General features: G+C 46.1%; 1 protein-coding gene across 9 annotated transcripts in view; it reads right to left on the bottom strand.

Moving 5' to 3' along the window:
* NSD2 (nuclear receptor binding SET domain protein 2) overlaps positions 1 to 20920 on the bottom strand; it is a 77323-nt gene that overhangs the window by 44669 nt on the left and 11734 nt on the right. For 5 of the 9 annotated variants that reach the window (XM_070372876.1, XM_070372883.1, XM_070372880.1 and 2 more), the window contains one exon: positions 17877 to 17995. The exons of 2 other annotated variants lie outside the window; for them this stretch is intronic. The gene's annotated coding sequence lies outside the window, so the exon portion shown is untranslated. The remainder of the gene's footprint in view (positions 1 to 17876; positions 17996 to 20920) is intronic. 2 more of the 9 variants (XM_070372877.1, XM_070372879.1) reach the window with 1 other exon arrangement.

The raw sequence follows: 20920 nt of genomic DNA, 5'->3' as shown, positions 1-20920 counted from the left end.
CGTATTCGCAACGCAGGGAACCTGGGTTCGATCCCTGGTCAAAGAACTAGATTACACACGCTGCAACGAAGAGCTCTTGTGCGACAACTGAAAGATCGCACGTGCCTCAGCTAAGACCCAGCACAGCTGAGTAATTCTCCCAGATGGTTAAGACAGTAAATGTTACGAGAATTTTAACACAACTGAAAGAAAAAGACTACTCAAGAAGAACATAATGGGAAAAAAGAGTGTCTCCAGGCGCATCACTCACAATATACAGGATAAAACCAGGACGCGTGCTCATCTCCTGCCAAAGTACTAAAATTGCAACTAGCTGTTAAAAACCATCAACAGGAGGATGCTGGAACCCACCAAAAAAAGATACCCGACGTCCAAAGACAAAGAAGCAGCCATAGCAAGACGGCAGGAGGAGCGCATTCAGGATAAAATCAATACTCCACTCGCGGGGCGGGTGACCCACAGACTGGAAAACAGAACACCAAAGAAGCGCAAGCACTGCTGTGAAGGCTCTGGGCCCCACGTGAGGCTTCCCAGCCTGGCGATCCAACAAAGGGGCGGGGCATCCGGCCTTGAGGGCCAGCGGAATTTGATTACAGGCCTTCCAGAGGACTGGGGAAAACAGAGATTCCACGAGATCAGTTCAGTCGCTCAGTCGTGTCTGACTCTTTGCGACCCCATGAACCACAGTACACCAGGCCTCCCTGTCCATCACCAACTCCCGGAGCTTCCTCAAACTCACGTCCATGGAGTCGGTGATGCCATCCAACCATTTCACCCTCTGTTGTCCTCTTCTCCTCCTGCCTTCAATCTTTCCCAGCATCAGGGTCTTTTCCAATGAGTCAGTTCTTTGCATCAGGTGGCCAAAGTGTTGGAGTTTCAGCTTCAGCATCAGTCCTTCCAATGAATATTCAGGACTGATTTCCTTCAGGATTGACTGGTTTGATCTCCTTGCAGTCCAAGAGACTCTCAAGAGTCTTCTCCAGCACCGCAGTTCAAAAGCATCAACTCTTCAGTGCTCAGCTTTCTTTATGGTCCAGCTCTCACATCCATACATGACCACTGGGAAAACCACAGCCTTGACTAGACGGACCTTTGTTGGTTGGTCGTAGTTTTTCTTCCAAGGAGCAAGCGTCTTTTAATTTCATGGCTGCAGTCACTGTCCCCAGTGATTTTGGAGTCCAAGAAAATAAAGTCTCTCACTGTTTCCATTGTTTCCCCATCTATCTGCCATCAAGTGATGGGACTGGTGCCATGAACTTCGTTTTTTGAATGTTGAGCTTCAAGCCAGCTTTCTCCCTCTCCTCTTTCATTTTAATCAAGAAGCTCTTCAGTTCCTCTTTGCTTTCTTCCCTTTCATAAGGGTGGTGTCAAATGCATATCTGAGGTTACTGATATTTCTCCTGGAAATCTTGATTCCAGCTTGTGCTTCATCCAGTCTGGCATTTCGCATGATGTACTCTGCATATAAGTTAAATAAACAGGGTGACAATATACAGCCTTGATGTACTCTTTTCCTATTTGGAACCAGTCTGTTCCACGTCCAGTTCTAACTGTTGCTTCTTGACCTGCATACAGATTTCTCAGGAGGCAGGTCAGGTGGTCTGGTATTCCCATCTCTTGAAGAATTTTCCAGTTTGTTGTGATCCACCCAGTCAAAAGCTTTGGCGTAGTCAATAAAGCAGAAGTAGATGTTTTTCTGGAACTCTCTTGCTTTTTCTATGATCCAACTGATGTTGGCAATTTGATCTCTGGTTCCTCTGCCTTTTCTAAATCCAGCTTGAACATCTGGAAATTCTCGGTTCATGTACTGTTGAAGCCTTGCCTGGAGAATTCTGAGCATTACTTTTGTTAGCATGTGAAATGAGTGCAATTGTGCGGTAGTTTGAACATTCTTTGGCATTGCCTATGTTTAGGATTGGAATGAAAATTGACATTTTCCAGTACTGTGGTCACTGCTGAGTTTTCCAAATTTGCTGGTGTATTGGGGACAGCACTTTCACAGCATCATCTTTTAGGATTTGAAGTAGCTCAGCTGGAATTCCATCACCTCCACTAGCTTTGCTTGTAGTGATGCTTCCTTAAGACCCACTTGACTTCACATTCCAGGATGTCTGGCTCTAAGTGAGCGATCACACCATCGTGATTATCTGGGTCATGAAGATCTTTTTTGGATAGTTCTTCTATGTATTCTTGCCACTTCTTAATATCTTCTGCTTAAGATATCTTAATATCTTTTGCTTAATATCTTCTGTTAGGTCCCTACCATTTCTGTCCTTTATTGAGCCCATCTTTGCATGAAATGTTCCCTTAGTATCTCTGATTTTCTTGGAGATCTCTAGTCTTTGCCATTCTGTTGTTTTCCTCTATTTCTTTGCATTGATCGCTGAGGAAGGCTTTCTTATTCTCCTTGCTGTTCTATGGAGCTCTGCGTTCAGATGGATGTATCGCCCCTTTTTTCCTCTGCCTTTCACTTGTTTTCTCAGCTAGCAAGTCCTCCTCAGACGACCATTCTGCCTTCTTGCATTTCTTTTTCTTGGGGATGGTTTTCATTATGGCCTCCTGTACAATGTCATGAACCTCTGTCCATGGTTCTTCAGGCACTCTATCAGATCTAATCCCTTGACTCTATTTGTCACTGTATGCTGTATAATTGTAAGGGATTTGATTTAGGTCATATCTGAATGGTCCAGTGGTTTTCCCTACTTTCTTCAATTTAAGTCTGAATTTGGCAATAAGGAATTCATGATCTGAGCCACAGTCAGCTCCCCGTCTTATTTTCGTTGACTGTACAGACCTTCTCCATCTTTGGCTGCAAAGAATATAATCCGTCTGATTTCAGTATTGACCATCTGGTGATGTCCATGTGTAGAGTCATCTCTTGTGTTACTGGAAAAGAGTGTTTGCTATACCAGTGCACTCTCTTGGCAAAACTCTGTCAGCCTTTGCCCTGCTTCATTTTGAACTCCAAGGCCAAACCTGCCTGTTACTCCGGCTACCTCTTAACTTCCTACTTTCGCATTCCAGTCCCCTATGATAAAAAGGACATCTTTTTTCTGGTGTTAGTTCTAGAAGGTCTTGAAGGTCATCACAAAACTGTTCAGCTTCTTTGGCATAAGTGGTTGGGGCATAGATTTAGATTACTGTGATACTGAATGGTTTGCCTTGGAAATGAACAGAGATCATTCTGTCATTTTTGAGATTATACCCAAGTACTGCATTTTGGACTCTTCTGTTGACTGTAAGGGCTACCCGATTTCTTCTAAGAGATTCTATTCTTGCCCACAGTAGTAGATATAATGGTCATCTGAGTTAAATTCACCCATTCTGGTCCATTTCAGTTCACTGATTCCTAAAATGTCAATGTTCACTCTTGCCATCTCCTGTCTGACCACTTCCAATTTCCCTTGATTCATGGACCTAACATTCCAGGTTCCTATGTAATACTGTTCTTTATAGCACTGGACTTTACTTCCATCACCAGTCATGTCCACAACTGGGCACTGTTTTCAGTTTGGTTGTGTGTTCATTCTTTCTGGAGCTGTTTCTCCATTGATCTCTAGTAGCATACTGGGCACCTACCGACCTGGGAGTTCATCTTTCAGCGTCCTATCTTTTTGCCTTTTCATGCTGTCCATGGGGTTCTCAAGGCAGGAATGCTGAAGTGGCTTTCCACTGCCTTCTCCAGTGGACCGCGTGTGTCAGAACTCTCCACCGTGACCTGCCCATCTCAGGTGGCCCCACACAGCATGGCTCACAGTTTCACTGAGTTAGACAAGGCTGTGGTCCACGTGTTCAGTTTGGTTAGTTTTCTGTGACTGTGGTTTTCATTCTGTCTGCCCTCTGATGGATAAGGATAAGAGGCTTGTGGAAGCTTCCTGATGGAAGAGACTGACTGGGGGGGAATCTGGGTCTTGTTCTGATGGGCGAGGCTGAGTTCCCTCCCTGTTGTTTGGCCTGAGCCCAAACTATGCTAGGGATAATGCCAGTAATGGTGGCCTTCTAGAAAAGGACTTATGCCCACACTGCTGTATTCAGTGCCCCTGACCCCACAGGCCACTGTCAGCCCACGCCTCCACCGGAGGCTCCTAGACTCTCCCAGGCACAGCTGGCTCGGTCTCTTGTGGGGCGCTGCTCCTCTCTCCTGGCTCCTGGTGCGCAAGCTTTTGCCTGTGCCCTGCAATGACCTGTCTCCCCGGTTCTGTGGAAGCTCCACAGTCAAGCCCCACTGGCTTCCAAAGTCAAATTCCCTGGATGTTCTCAGTGCCCACCAGAGGAAGACCCAGTTTCTCCCTTTTTCAGTCCCTCTCATCAAAAAGCTTACATAAGCTTCTTAGCCTCAGCCATCAGAGGGCAGACAGAAGAAGCAAGAAGAAGCACTCTCAGAGCAGCTAAAACAAAAACAGATTACAGAAAGTTAACCACAACAAAAAAGCAGAAAGTTATGTCCCAGGTGAAGGGACAAAATAAAACCCCAGAAAAACAACAAAATGAAGTGGAGACAGGCAACCTTCCAGAAAAAGAATTCAGAATAATGATAATGAAGATGATCCAGGATCTCGAGAAAATGATGGAGGCAAAGACTTAGAAAATGCAAGAAATGTTTACCAAAGACCTAGAAGAACTAAAGAACAAACAAACAGAGATTAATAACACACTGGAAGGAATCATCAGCAGAATAACTGAGGCAGAAGGACGGATAAATGACCTGGAGGACAGAATGGTGGAAGTCACTGCCACAGAACGGAATATAGAAAAAAGAACGAAAAGAAATGAAGACAGCCTAAGAGACTGCTGGGACAACATTAAACGCACCAACATTGGCATTACAGGGGTCCCAGAAGGAGAAGAGAAAGGACCTGAGAAAGGACCTGAGAACATATTTGAAGAGATAATAGCTGAAAACTTCCTGAACATGGGAAAGGAAAGAGTCAACCAAGTCCAGGAAGCACAGAGTCCCAGGAAGGATAAACTCAGAGAGGAATACACTGAGACACACAGCAACCAAGCTGACAAAAATTAAAGACAGAGATAAAGCATTAAAAGCAACAAGGGAAAAACGATAAACAACATACAAGGGAATTCCCATCAGGCTGATTTCCTAAGAGAAACTCTACAAGTCAGAAGGGAATGGCATGCTACATTTTAAATGATGAAAGGGAACCACCTATAACCAAGAATACTCTACCCAGCAAGACTCTCCTTCAGATTCAATGTAGAAATCAAAAGCTTTCCAGACAAGCAAAAGTTAAGAGAATTCAGCACCACCAAACCAGCATTACAACAAATGCAAAAGGAATTTCTCTAGACGGGCAACACAGAGAAGGAAAAGACCTACAGAAAATAAACCCAAACAATGAGAAAACAGTAATAGGATCATACCTATCAACCATTCCCTTAAATGCAAATAGATTAAATGCACCAACCAAAAGATACAGACTGGCTGAGTGGATGAAAACACATGCACGCACACACCTCCACTTACCACAACACTCTGCCTGACGCCCAAACTGTATGTAACTATTTTATACTGTTAATCATGTTCCCATTATGGCTTGCAATTGTAATTATCTTTTACTTTTTGTCTGGTTATTGATTGAGAAAACCTATGACCAACTTAGACAGCATATTAAAAAGCAGAGACATTACTTTGCCGACAAAGGTCCATCTAGTCAAAGCTATGGTTTTTCCAGTAGTCAGGTATGAATGCGAGAGTTGGACTATAAAGAAAGCTGAACACCGAAGAATGATGCTTCTGAACTGTGGTGTTGGAGAAGACTCTTGAGAGTCCCTTGGACTGCAAGGAGATCCAACCAGTCCATCCTAAAGGAGACCAGTCCTGAATATTCACTGGAAGGACTGATGCTGAAGCTGAAGCTCCAATACTTTGGCCACCTGATGCGAAGAGCTGACTCATTGGAAAAGACTCTGATGCTGGGAAAGATTGCAGGTAGGAGGAGATGGGGACAACAGAGGATGAGATGGTTGGATGGCATTACTGACTCGATGGATATGAGTTTCAGCAAGCTCTAGGAGTTGGTGATGGACAGGGAGGCCTGGCGTGCTGAAGTCCATGGGGTAGCAAAGAGTTGAATATGACTGAGTGACTGAACTGAACTGATTGTGAAACCCGATTGTGAAAACCAATAAACATCTTTTACTATTGTGATTATGTAATTATTACTCAATACCATTGTATCATGATTGGTCAACAGAAAAACAATAGAAATCTATATCACCAAAACTAGGATCTAACAGAAAAACTTGTTATCCCTTTTTAAAATCCAGATGTGTTACAGAAGTATCTTGAAGTTCTTTTCAAAAATACAAATGCTCAGCTATTGCTTTTCCCTCCAGACTCCAGACATGTTCCAAATGAGCAGCCATGTTTAAAAACAACCCAACTATATGATGCTCTTTTACTTCTGTCTAGTTTGTTTCACTTTTTCTATTTCATATGCATCTGAAACATAGTAAGCTAACTACACTTCAATAAAATACATACATTATTAAAAAAAGAAACTTGAAAATTGATCAGTAGAAATGATCTTTTAAAAAGAGTAAAATTATTTAAAAAAAAGAAGAAGAAGAAGAAACAGAGCCTCAGTGATCTGTTTTGTTGTTCAGTCGCTCAGTTGTGTCCAACTCCTTGCGACCCCACGGACTGCAGCATGCCGGGCCTCCCTGTCCATCACCAACTCCCAGAGCTTCCTCAAACTCATGTCCACCGAGTCGGTGATGCCATCCAGCCATTTCATCCTCTGTCTTCCCTTCTCCTCCCGCCTTCAATCTTTCCCAGCACCAGGGTCTTTTCAAATGAGTCAGTTGTTTGCATCAGGTGGCCAAAGTATTGGAGCTTCAGCATCAGTCCTTCCAATGGATATTCAGGACTGATCTCCTTTAGGATGGACTAGTTTGATCTCCTTGCAGTCCAAGGGATTATCAAGAATCTTCTCCAACACCACAGTTCAAAAGCATCAATTTTTCAGTGCTCAACCTTTCTTTCTGTCCAGCTCTCACATCCATCCATGACTAGTGAAAAAAATCATAGCTCTGACTATACGGACCTTTATAGGTAATATCTCTAGTACTGTCTATAGGGGATGTCAGAGTTCCAATACTCTGTCTAGGTTTGTCATTGCTTTTCTCCCAAGGAGCAAGCATCTTTTAATCTCATGGCTGTAGTAACCATCTGCAGTGATTTTGGAGCCCAAGAAAATAAAATCTGTCACTGTTTCCATTGTTTCCCCATCTATTTGCCATGAAGTGATGGGACTGGATGCCATGATCTTCATTTTTTGAATGTTGAGTTTTAAGCCAGTTTTTTCACTCTCCTCATTCACATTGATCAAGAGGCTCTTTAATTCCCCTTCATTTTCTGCCATAAGGGTGGTGTCATCTGCATATCTGAGGTTACTGATATTTCTCCCAGCAATCTTGTGCTATAGACCAACATCAAAGGGTCTGGATTCCCACTCCTACCCAGAGGAGAGGGAAGAAACAATGAGATAGAAAAAAACATTTGGGAAAAATTAAACAGAAAACTTTTCAGATTCAGTGAGACATAAATTGAGAGATTCAAGAAGCTCACCAAATCTCAGCAGAAGTGAAGTGAACTGAAAGTCGCTCAGTCGTGCCCGACTCTTTGCAACCCCATGAACTATATATATATAGTCCATGGAACTCTTTAGGCCAGAACACTGGAGTGGGGAGCCTTTCCCTTCTCCAGCGGATCTTCCCAACCCAGGGATCGAACCCAGGTCTCCTGCATTACAGGTGGATTCTTTACCAGCTGAGCCACAAGGGAAGCCCAAATCTCAGCAGGATATATGTAAAAGAACCCACACCCAGGTATAGTCAGTTCAGTCGCTCAGTCGCGTCCGACTCTTTGCGACCCCATGAATCGCAGCACGCCAGGCCTCCCTGTCCATCACCAACTCCCGAAGTTCACTCAGACTCACGTCCATCGAGTCAGTGATGCCATCCAGCCATCTCATCCTCTGTCGTCCCCTTCTCCTCCTGCCCCCAATCCCTCCCAGCATCAGAGTCTTTTCCAATGAGTCAACTCTTCGAATGAGGTGGCCAAAGTACTGGAGTTTCAGTTTTAGCATCATTCCTTCCAAAGAAATCCCAGGGCTGATCTCCTCCAGAATGGACTGGTTGGATCTCCTTGCAGTCCAAGGGACTCTCAAGAGTCTTCTCCAACACCACAGTTCAAAAGCATCAATTCTTCAGTGCTCAGCTAGTTCTTCACAGTACAACTCTCACATCCATACGTGACCACTGGAAAAACCATAGCCTTGACTAGACGGACCTTTATTGGCAAAGTAATATCTTTGCTTTTCAATATGCTATCTATTGGTTGGTCATAACTTTTCTCGCAAGGAGTAAGCGTCTTTTAATTTCATGGCTGCAGTCACCATCTGCAGTGATTTTGGAGCCCCAAAAAATAAAGTCTGACACTGTTTCCACTGTTTCCCCATGTATTTCCCATGAAGTGATGGGACCAGATGCCATGATCTTTGTTTTCTGAATGTTGAGCTTTAAGCCAACTTTTTCACTCTCCTCTTTCACTCTCATCAAGAGGCTTTTTAGTTCCTCTTCACTTTCTGCCATAAGGGTAGTGTCATCTGCGTATCTGAGGTTATTGATATTTCTCCCAGCAATCTTGATTCCAGCTTGTGCTTCTTCCAGCCCAGCACTTCTCATGATGTACTCTGCATATAAGTTAAATAAGCAGGGGGACAATATACAGCCTTGACGTACTCCTTTTCCTATTTGGAACCAGTCTGTTGTTCCATGTCCAGTTCTAACTGTTGCTTCCTGACCTGCATATAGGTTTCTCAAGAGGCAGGTCAGGTGGTCTGGTATTTCCATCTCTTTCAGAATTTTCCACAGTTTATTGTGATCCACACAGTCAAAGGCTTTGGCATAGTCAATAAAGCAGAAATAGATGTTTTTCTGGAACTCTCTTGCTTTTTTGATGATCTAGCAGATGTTGGCAATTTGGTCTCTGGTTCCTCTGCCTTTTCTAAAACGAGCTTGAACAACTGGAAGTTCACTGTTCACGTATTGCTGAAGCCTGGCTTGGAGAATTTTGAACATTCCTTTACTGGTGTGTGAGATGAGTGCAATTGTGCAATAGTTTGAGCATTCTTTGGCATTGCCTTTCTTTGGGATTGGAATGAAAACTGACCTTTTCCAGTCCTGTGGCCACTCCTGAGTTTTCCAAATTTGCTGGCATATTGAGTGCAGCACTTTCACAGCATCATCTTTCAGGATTTGACATAGCTCAACTGGAATTCCATCACCTCCACTAGCTTTGTTCGTAGTGATGCTTTCTAAGGCCCACGTGACTTCACATTCCAGGATGTCTGGCTCTAGGTCAGTGATCACACCATCGTGATTATGTGGGTTGTGAAGATCTTTTTGGTACAGTTCTTCTGTGTATTCTTGCCACCTCTTCTTAATATCTTCTGCTTCTGTTAGGTCCATACCATTTCTGTCCTTTATCGAGCCCATCTTTGCATGAAATGTTCCCTTGGTATCTCTAATTTTCTTGATAATTTTCTAATTATCTCTAGTCTTTCCCATTCTGTTGTTTTCTTCTATATAGTCAGTGGAAACATTTAAACCAAGATAAAGAAAAACCCTGAATAGCAGAGGGGGAAAAAAGGTCCATTAAATACAAAACAATGACATGGATGGTCATTCAACTTCTCATGAGCAATAGAATCCAGCCATGATTAGAGTAATGGGGAGAAGAAGAAAAAACTGTCCACCCGGCATCTGATATCCAGAAAAAATATTCTGCAAGAATGATGACTAAATATATTTTAAAAGAAATACCAATTAAGAAGTTGTTGCCATCAGATCTTCACTATGAGAAATGCTAACAGAAGTTCTCGAGGTTGATGAGAAATGAGACCAGACTGACATGGGACCTTTAGGAAGAAATGAAGGACACCAGAAACGGTGAACGAGAGTGAGGCTACCTGTTCCTCAGCTTCTTAACATTCAAGTGACTACAGCAAAAGGCGCAACGCCGCGCTACACCCTCACAGACACAACACAGACAACAGCTGCAGCACCCGTGCTTGCTGCCCAGAGGCTCCGCGAGCTCCAAGGAGCCTGTGCGAGTGAGGGTGCAAACGGCAGCCCTGGTCAGAGCAACAGCTAAGACCACGACACTAAGAGACAGAGCCAACAGACGGGTAATCAAGAGGCCAGTCCCAACACTGAAGTGTGGAATACTTACACAAAGATTCAGATTTCTGGCTCCCCTGGATTTAATGCCTGGCGTAGGTGATCATTATCTACATATGAACCACATTTTCAAGATTGCCTGTTCCTGTTGGAATTTTCAAGTTTCTTTTAAATCTTTGCATATATCAGACACAACTATTGAATATCTGGTCTTTGCAGACCTGTGTCTACTGCTGGTGCTTTATTTTCACTCAAGGTACTTGTTTCTCTGTGCATCTGGTCTGTTTCCCTCCCTCAACTTGAAACTGTGGGCTGCTCACTACTTTTCAGGATTCCATCCGGGACAACGCTTGAAGGCATGGCCCTCTAAAGAGGGTCCACTCTCACTTCCAACACGGCACCGACCATTGACTTGATCTTTCAAGGAGCTTTCATTTTTTACCAAGATTATACCAGTAAGTTAGAAAATCTTTCATTCTATCTAGCATTCCGAGAAAAACATAAAACCCAACCAAGAGGTAGAAAACCTGCAAAGCCCACAAAATTCACGGAAGAACGGCCCAGAGGGCTTCACTGGCTCAGTGACCCTCAATCGGGGGAGAGGGATGAGTTTTAGAAGCAAAACAGTACAAATAACGACAGGGCACATATGCACGCCCACCAGTCCAAAGTGACAGCTTTCAACATCTTGCCACATTTGCTTCAAGCTTTTCTGACATAAAAGAAGACCTCTGGACAATGTGCACCTCCAGCCGAGGACAGGCAAGACGGGCTCAGGGCACCCAGGGCCCCAGGCGAGAAAAGCCAGGCTCAGTCTAGCAGGCTGCCTACCGCCCACCACACACCCACAGCAGTGTCCTGGGGCTCTGGTTCTTCGTGCCCACAGCACCCACTGGGAGCCCCAAGTCCAACAGCTAGAAGCCGAACACAAGCTACCAGCACAGCGCCACCTCCTGCAGGCCTTGGACAGGGTGACTGAGGAAAACAAAGATGGCATCTGCCTGTTCAGGAAGCCCAAGACCCACTCAGTCCCCCACCATCGGTTCACAAACCACCATTCCAGGCTATGCAACACACCCAGGAATGGAGAACTGCTGCATGGGGTTTGCATGCCAAGAAATGCTACCACACCGGACCTGCGATTCGATCAACACACGCTGATTTCCACTGTGTTGATATAAAAAACAAGCACAACTCAGTCTTTCCAACTGCTGTGTATTATTCATCACGTAAACGCAGCATTCCTATTGTTTAAATTGCTCCACAGCATGGAAAGTGACGGAGAGCTTCCCAAACATTACTACGTAAGGCCGGCATACCTCTCCCACCAAAGCCAGAGAAGTAGTACAAAAAAAAGCTATCGACCAAGATCAGTAGAGTAGGACCATAAAAAACAATGACATAACAGAAGCAAATCAAACCCAGTTATTGCCATACATAGTAAAATAAGGTATCATAGCTACAGAGCATTTATTCACAAATGATGGCTCAACATTAGGATGAACTCCGTTACCATTTTAACACGTTTCAGGAGATTTCTGGTGAAGATGGCCAAATTATTATTTTTTTTAAAGAAAAAAAAAAGTGAACTATATATATCACCTAATTCAAAACAAGAGAGGGAAATCTCCAGATTCAGAAATGAGATGGGAAGAGCAATGAGCCTCCGGGCACGGCAACAAGGGACAGGACACAGGCCTCCGAGCCAGGCCTGGAGCAGCAGGCAGGATCAGGTGGGCGCCCAGGCCCCAGAGAGCTGCGGGCTCAGAGGGCACAGAGTGCGGGGTCGTGGCCTGGGCCAGCCTCGGGCTCCACCACTGCCTCCTCTCAGCAAGTGGCCGCCCCCATGCTGCAGCTCCTGGGCACTAAGCATCGGCCTCGCCACAGGTCAGCGGTCAGAGCGCTGTGTGCTGAGCCGCTCCTCCAGCAGCCCAGGGCTGGGCCCACAGCAAACACCCCTGGAGGCCCCTGAAGAGACAGTCACCCTCAAAAACTGCCTTGGAAGGCGGTGGGGGCCCAAACCCCGAGCCAAGAAACAAACGGTGGGCCTGGGAGGAACGATGCTGCGCAGCCCTGCCAGGCAGCTGGGACTGCTCAGGGGCTTCTCCACTCCAGAGCCGGCCTGAGGCATGCCCCGTGGAGGACCGCAGGGAGAGCAGTCACTCCACGCCACTCAGCACAGCCAGAGCCCACCACACTGACGGCACCAGCTGCCCGAGCGGATGTGGAGCAGCAGGAAGTCTCCTCACTGCTGCTGGGAACACAGTTTGGTGGTTGCTCACAACACTGAACATACTCTCATCATACGATCCAGCAATCCCACTCCTTGGAATTTACCCAAGGAAGCTGAAAACTTACATCCACAGAAAAACCTGCATATGGAGGTTTATATCAGTTTCATCATTGCCAAAACCTGGGAGCAATCAAGGTGTCCTTCAGCAGGTGAATGAATTGATAAACTGAGATCCTCAGACAATGGAATATTATTCTGCCCTAAAGAGGAACGAAGCATGAGACACGTTACAGCACGCGCACACCCCGCATGCACTGCACTAAGCGGAAGAAGCTACTCACAGAAGGACAGTGCTGACGGCTCCACTGTGTCCGCTCATATCACACAGCCTGCCGCAGCTCAGCTGGTAAAGAATGCACCTGCAACGTGGGAGACCTGGGTTCAATCCCTCAGTTGGAAAGATCCCCTGGAGAAGGGAACAGCTATCCACTCCAATATTCTGGTCTGGAGAATTCCACGACTGTATAGTCCATGAGGTCACAAAGAGTCGGATGCAACTTTCACTTTTTCACACAGCTTGCAGGATATTAAGTTCCCCGACCAGAGGTTGAACCCACGCCCTCAGCAGTGAAATTGCAGAGTCCTAACCAGGGGACTTCCTCAGTGATCAATGCAAAGAAATAGAGGAAAACAACAGAATGGGAAAGACTAGAGATCTCTTCAAGAAAATCAGAGATACCAAGGGAACATTTCATGCAAAGATGGGCACAATAAAGGACAGAAACACTATGGATCTAACAGAAGCAGAAGATAGTAAGAAAAGGTGGCAAGACTACACAGAACAACTATTCAAAAAAGATCTTCACAACCCAGATAACCACAATGGTGTGACCTAGAGCCAGACATCCTGGAGTGCGAAGTCAAGTGGGCCTTAGGAAGCATCACTATGAACAAAGCTAGTGGAGGTGATGGAATTCCAGCTGAGCTATTTCAAATCCTAAAAGATGATGCTGTGAAAGTGCTGCACTCAATACGCCAGCAAATTTGGAAAACTCAGGAGTGGCCACAGGACTGGAAAAGGTCAGTTTCCATTCCAATACCAAAGAAAGGCAATGCCAAAGAATGTTTAAACTACCTCACAACTGCACTCATCTCACACACTAGCAAAGTAATGCTCAAAATTTTCCAATCCAGGCATCAACTGTCCATGAATCGTGAACTTCCAAATGTTCAAGCTGGATTTAGAAAAGGCAGAGGAACCAAATTGCCAACATCCACTGGATCATAGAAAAAGCAAGAGAGTTCCAGAAAAACATCTATTTCTGCTTTATTGACTACACCAAAGTCTTTGACTGTGTGGATCAGAACAAACTGTGGAAAATTCTTCAAGAGATGGGAATATCAGACCACCTGACCTGCCTCTTGAGAAATCTGTATGCAGGCCAAGAAGCAACAGTTGGAACTGACTATGGAACAACAGACTGGTTCCAAATAGGAAAAGGAGTACGTCAAGGCTGTATCTTGTCACCCTGCTTATTTAACTTACATGCAGAGTACATCATGAGAAGTGCTGGGCTGGAAGAAGCACAAGCTGGAATCAAGATTGCCAGGAGAAATATCTATAACCTCAGAAATGCAGATGACACTACCCTTATGGCAGAAAGTGAAGAACTAAAGAGCCTCTTGATGAAAGTGAAAGAGGAGAGTGAAAAAGTTGGCTTAAAACTCAACATTCAGAAAACTAAGATCATTGCATCTGGTCCCATCACTTCATGGCAAATAGATGGGGAAACAATGGAAACAGTGACAGATTTTATTTTCTTGGGCTCCAGAATCACTGCAGATGGTGAATGCAGCCATAAAATGAAAAGACGCTTGCCCCTTGGAAGAAAAGCTATGACCAACCTAGACAGCATATTAAAAAGCAGAGACATTACTTTGCCAACAAAGGACCATCTAGTCAAAGCTATGGCTTTTCCAGTGGTCATATATGGATGTGAGAGTTGAACTATAAGGAAAGCTGAGCACAAGAATTGATGCTTTTGAACTGTGGTGTTGGAGAAGACTCTTGAGAGTTGCTTGGACTGCAAGGAGATCAAACCAGTCAATCCTGAAGGAAATCAACCCTGAATATTCATAGGAAGGACTGATGCTGAAGCTGAAACTGCAATACTTTGGCCACCTGATGCAAAGAACTGACTCATCTGAAAAGGCTCTGATGCTGGGAAAGATTGGAGGCAGGAGGAAAAGGGGACGACAGAGGATGAGATGGTTGGATGGCATCACCGACTCCATGGACATGAGTTTGAGGAAGCTCCGGGAGTTGGTGATAGACAGGGAGGCCTGGCGTGCTGAAGTCCATGGGGTCGCAAAGAGTCAGACACGACTGAGCGACTGAACTGAACTGAACCACTGGACCACCAGGGAACTCCCTGACTGCACTTTTATGAGGTCCCGAGAGTAATCAAATTCATAGAGACAGGAAGTACTGATAGAAAGCAGCTTGCAAGGCAATGGGGAAAAGAGAATGAAGAGCTGGTGTTCAATTGGAAAACAGTTTCCGTCTCACAAGATGGGAAAGCTCTGAAGCAGGTGGCAGTAATGGGTGCACAATAATGCGGATGTACTTAATACCCCTGAACTGTGCATGTAATGACGGTTAAGATGCCAATTTTTTGCACACATACACATGTGAAGAACATTCTGCTTTCAGGGAGTTTACATTCCCCTGGAGTTCCAGGAGAAACTAGGAAGGATCTGGGAAAGGCAGTTTTCAAAAAGATAATGATGGAAATTTTTCCAGAGATGAAACAAAACTTAAGTATTCAGATTAAAAAGGGCACCAGGGTTCTGAGCAAGATAAAGAGAAACAAATCAATACCTAAACACATACTTTTGTGAATATGAAGGACAAAAAAGAAAATCTTCACACCTAAGTCCCCATAAAGAATAAGTTAATGGATAGACTTCAGCACGAGGAGAGGAACGGAAACAGGCTTTGTGCAGCCTCAACTGAGAGGAGCAGATGGCGGAGCCTCTGCAAAGTGCTCAGGGAAGAGAGAATTTCTAATCTAAATTATTACCAAGCATGAGCCAAAGTGTATATTCAGACATGTGAAAACTAAGGGAGTTTAATATACATATTCCTTCCACAAAAGAAATGCTAAAAGACATACTAGAGCAAAAACACAAACCCAGAGGGAAAACACAGGACGCAGAAAATAGGGGGAGTGGTAATTCTAAAACCACTTTTGTATTTAAAAAAATGCGAGGCTTCCTTTCTGACATTTACTTACGCTCCTTACAGAAACCCCAACTGAAACGACAGCCAAGCATCTCAGGGACTTCCCTGGTGGTCCGGCAGTTAAGAGTCTGCCGTGCAACGCAGGGGAGACCGGGGGGACTAACTCCCAGCAGGCCGCAGGCCGACAGAGCTCACACAGCACAGCCGCGCAGCCCACGTGCCGCAGCCGGGGTCTGCGCGCCAAAGCAAAAGACCCCCACGACGCGGCAAAGATCTGACGCAGCCAGGTAAATAAGTAAGTACTTTCAAAAAAGAATTACAAACGAAGGGTCAATTTACGAGGACAAAGACAACAGAGGAGTGGGTCAGCAGAGCGAACGTGGGGAAGCTGAAGGGAAGAGTCACCTCTCCAAGAGGCAAGCTGCTACTGCTGCTGCTGCAGGGAGGCTGGCGGCTTAGGGCACCTCTCGTCTACAAAGCCTTTCCCTTTTAAAATGTCTAAAAACAAAATGCAACATACAGTCGTTATAAAAGGAAAGAAAACCCTGATGCCCTTACAGTGAAAACCAAAAACGTGTTAGTTAAAGCAGAAACTAACAGCTCAGAGTGACGAATGGTTTTCCATGGGGAGCCAAGCATCACCGTGCAGCCTTGTGGAACAAGCTCTGAAGACGGCGTAACCCACTCCATGCACGTCACAGATGCTCCACTGCCGGCGCTGGCATGGCAAGCAGCTGGGGAGGCCACATGGAACAGAGGAGGGGTGTCCACGATGAAGGGAAAAGCACCACTCTCCAAAGAAGTGCCCGGATGACACGACATGGTTTAGAACCAGCCAGTGCGCACAGGCCCCTTTCCAACATGCGGAAGCAGGGCGGTAAACAGAGCACACACCTTGTTCCTGGGGAGCTGATATTCCAGAGGGGGAGACGGAGGGTCTAAGGCACAGACGGGGAGAGGGGAAGGGAAGGCCTGGGGGAGGGTGGAAGGGCGGCAGAAGAGTGTCCTCCCTGCGCTCAGGAGGCCGCCGCACCCGCCCTCCTGGAGCTCCAGGTGCAGCTGCAGCCTGCGGAGCCCATGCTGCGACGCTGAGCCGAGTCCCCAGGGGCAGGCTCAGTGCCGGACAGCAGGCAGGCCTCCCCCAGAACCCAGAGAGGCACCAAGCTCGTCACTTGTCCGGAAGCAGAAGAGAGACTTAAATGGAAAAGTCAAGTCTGCGAGCACAACGGAAGCGCGCACACACTCCCTGACACTGCCTTGCTTTCCAGCGTTTGCACAAGTCTCCCTGGAACAGACTGGTGCTGCCTCCGCACAATGACCATAGGACCTCCAGTCTCAGGGCAAAAAACTCCGTGTGGAGCAGCGGGATCAGCATGGAATCTGCTACAGAACAGGGACTGAGGACCCAGCAGCTCGTCACTCTGCCAGACTCTCTACTGAGAGGCTTTAGTTTACAGAACGGAGAACTCACTCACAGCAAAAGTTTTGCTCCTTCTGCAGACAGTAAGGCCTTTGTAACGGACCTGCTCCTTGTTTTGTGCTCACTTCAGAGAAGCTTGGCGCACAGGCCAGCTCGAGCCAGCCCTGGGCACAGCCACCCGGGCGCTCTCTGCCTGTGGCCCATCCCTAGCCTTGCGTGGACACTCAGGCTGGCGCTGCCTCCGGCCCCAGGCCTGCTTGTCCTCTTGTCTCTGTGCAGAGCGGCAAATCTCGGGACCCCTCGCACTCTGCCAGGGATGGAAAATAGAGCAGCTGAAGCTGGGAACAATCAAGAAGTCCCTCAACTGCCACGCGAACCAGCAATCCAACTCCTAGAATCTACCCAAGAGAGAACTAAAAACATATATTCATACAAAAACTTGTACAAGAATTTTCACAAAATTATTTTTCAAAAGGAAAAAAAAACAACCCAATGTCCTAACAACTGATAAACAGATGAGATCAGAAGTGATCTGGACTCTGCTGGTGTCCAGCGGTTAGGACCCCATGCTTCTCCTGCTGGGGGCCCAGGTGTGACACCTGGCTGGGGGAACTGAGATCCCACAAGCCACCTGGCGGGGGAAAAAGTGGACCCTGCCGTACAATAGGACTTTCAGTCATAAAAATGAAATACTGACACATGCCATAACACAGACAAACCTCAAGGCTTCAGAAACACCGCAGAGCTGAAGAAGCCAGTCACAGAAAGCCACTTACCACACGACTCTGTCTCTACAGCACGTCTAGAACAGGAGAGTCCAGAGACAGAAAGGAGAGTGGTGGCTGGGGACACGCAGGAAGGAGGGGTGACTGCTCAGCAGGCACCGGGCTTCCTACTGGGGCGACAAAAATATTCAGGATTTAGATAGTGGTGATGGTTGCATTAACACTGTACTGACAATGTACTAAAAAAAAACCACCCAATTATATACTTCAAAAGAGCTTAACTGATTAATTTTATGTTAATTTTTAAACTATCAAATCTTTTGTTGAGTAGGAAAGGCATCATCATATTAAGATGTATCATTCACATATCTGTAAGGTATTTCCTATTTTCCCTCTAAAATATGCCTTACAAGGCATAATAGCAGGGGCATGTGCTACACAACACTGGGGGCCCGAAGTCTGAAGACCAAAGTCCCAACCGCCCCACCCATAGCCTGGCAGCCAGTGGGAGAAGTGGAGCGCACTCAAAGGACGGGAGCACTGGAGCGGGCGCTCCAGGCGGCAGACTGCAAAACAGCCCGCTGAGGCCACCTGCCAGGACCCTGCCGGTGGGTCCCGACCCATCGGCCCTCGGCGAAGCCCCCACCCAGAGCCCCGTCATCAGCTCCTGGACCTCCATCTCAACAGCGGGCCTGCATCGAGGGCCATTAGGCATCTGGGGAAAATTTAACTTGAGAGATAAAAATGTAAAAGCAAAAGAAAGCTAGGAATCTAGAGGAACACACTAGAGGGAAAGAGAGAACCTGTAAAAGCAAAAGAAAGCTAGGAATCTAGAGGAACACACTAGAGGGAAAGAGAGAACCCGCCAAGCACACATACTTGTCCTCAGCTCGCTCGGGCCACCCTGGAGCCTGGGCGCCTCCAGGAGGAGGTTAGGTGGCTGGGGACACGGCAGTGGAGAGACTTTTCACACTAAACTTTTCAACTCTGAAGCATGTGAACATATTATCTATTTATAGTTTTTCTTTCGATTTTTAAAGGAACATTGTGAAAATGTAAAAATATTTCCAAAATAATTTAAAAATCACTGCTCTCTTTGTAACTGCATTCCACAACCACTAAGGGGACAAACAGAGAGACCCAGATACCATGGTCCCTACAGAACTGCCAGAGCAGGAGAAAGGAGGGATGGAGGCAGGAAAGGAGATGGAAGGAGAAGAAAGATGAGGGGAGGAGGAAGAGGAAACCTAAGGAAACAGGAAAGTAAATGAGGAAGGGGCAGGAAGGAAGCAGCACGGGGCAGAAAAAGGAAAAAATCTGAAGACCACGCTAACGAAACATCCATGTGGCACAAGTTCCAGAAACACAAGATTTTTAAAATTCTGAAAGAGACCTGAACTGACATTCCTCCACAGAAGGCATACAGATGGGCAACAGGCACAGGAAAAGATGCTCAGGAAGCGCAAATGAAACCATAATGAGCCTCCACCTCATACCTGTCAGAATGGCTATCATCAAAAAGAGATCACAAGCGTTAGTGAGGCCACAGGGAAAAGGGAGCCCTTGCGCACTGCTGGTGGGCATGTAAGCCGGTGCAGCGACTGCGAAGAGAGAACAGATTCCTCAGGAATGGAAACCGGAGCTGCTGTGGGACGCAGCAAGCCCACCTCTGAGGACGCACCAGACAGAAATGAGCCCAGACACTGAAGACACATCCACAGATTCACGTTCTGCAGCATCACTCCCAACAGTCCACGCGCAGAGACAAATGGAAAAAGAAAATGGGCTTTAGGGACCTCCCTGGTGGTCCAGTGGCTAAGACTCCATGCTCCCAATGCAGGTGGCCAGGGTTTAATCCCTGGTGGGAAAACTAAGATCCTGCATGTCACACAGAGTGGCCAAAAAAAAGGAGGGGGCTTATGCATATGGTGGAATATTATTCAGGCATTAAAAATGAAATTCTGCCATCTGCACATGGATCAGCCCAGAGGACGCTCTATTAAAACGTTGCATGCTCTCACTTTTACGTGAAATGTAAAATAAAAGTCACACTCGTAGAAGCAGAGAGTAGAATGGGCGGTTGGTTGCCAGAGGCTGAGGGGCAGGAGAGACCGAGAGGTACTGCCAAAGGGACAGACGTTCGTTTGTGAGGTGAGCAAGTTCTAAAGACACACAGTCCAGGGACTATAATCAGAAGAGCGGGCTTCGTACTCGAAACTTGCTGGGAGAGAAAATGTGAAGCATGCTCACCCCCACACACAAAAGGGAACTAAGAGAGGAGACAGATGTGTTAAGTTGATTATAGAGTGACCACTTCACAGTGCATATGGTGGATCAAATCCTTACATTGTACACAATTTTTTCAGTCCTAATTCCTTTTCTTTTCCAGTTTTATTGAGATGCATGCAGTCATGCAGCACTGTATAAATTTCAGGGCTTCCCAGATGGCACAGTTGTAAAGAATCCACCTGCCAATTCAGGAGACACAAGAGACTTTGGGAAGATCCCCGGGAGCAGGAAATGGCACCCTAATCCAGTATTCTGGGCCGGAAAATGCCATGGATGAAGAAGCCTGGTGGGCTACAGTCCAGGGGTCACGAAGAGTGGGACGCGACTGAGCACGCACACACGCTGTGTAAGCTGAAGGTGTATGGCACGATGATTCTGATGTACACAAGGAAATGATTTCCACGCTAAGTTCAGTGAACGCCCATCACCTCACAGACACATGATGACACTCTCAACCCCACGGAGAGCTGCCTGTCACACCCCTAGACACTGCACACTGAAAACTGAAGATTTTACTTGTCAATTACACCATAATAAAGCTGGGGGAAATATAAACAAGTGGAGTCAAGATTTCTAAACATCAGCAAAGAAATAAGATGCCCAGAATCAAGAGGTTGAAAAGACCCACTGAGCACTCCACAGGATGAACACAAAAGAGACCACGTGGTTTGGGGTGAAGGTAGGTGACAGGCCAGCATCAGTTATCTTAAAAAAGGAAACACTCATGAAAAACCCCCGAATAACAAAGCAGTATCGTCAGATTTTTCAGCTATTTTCATTTTTGGCCACATTGCTCAGCTTGTGGG

Source organism: Bos mutus, chromosome 6 (genome assembly GCF_027580195.1).
Source record: "Bos mutus isolate GX-2022 chromosome 6, NWIPB_WYAK_1.1, whole genome shotgun sequence".
NCBI lineage: Eukaryota > Metazoa > Chordata > Mammalia > Artiodactyla > Bovidae > Bos > Bos mutus.
This window is presented reverse-complemented; position numbering and strand designations above follow the sequence as displayed.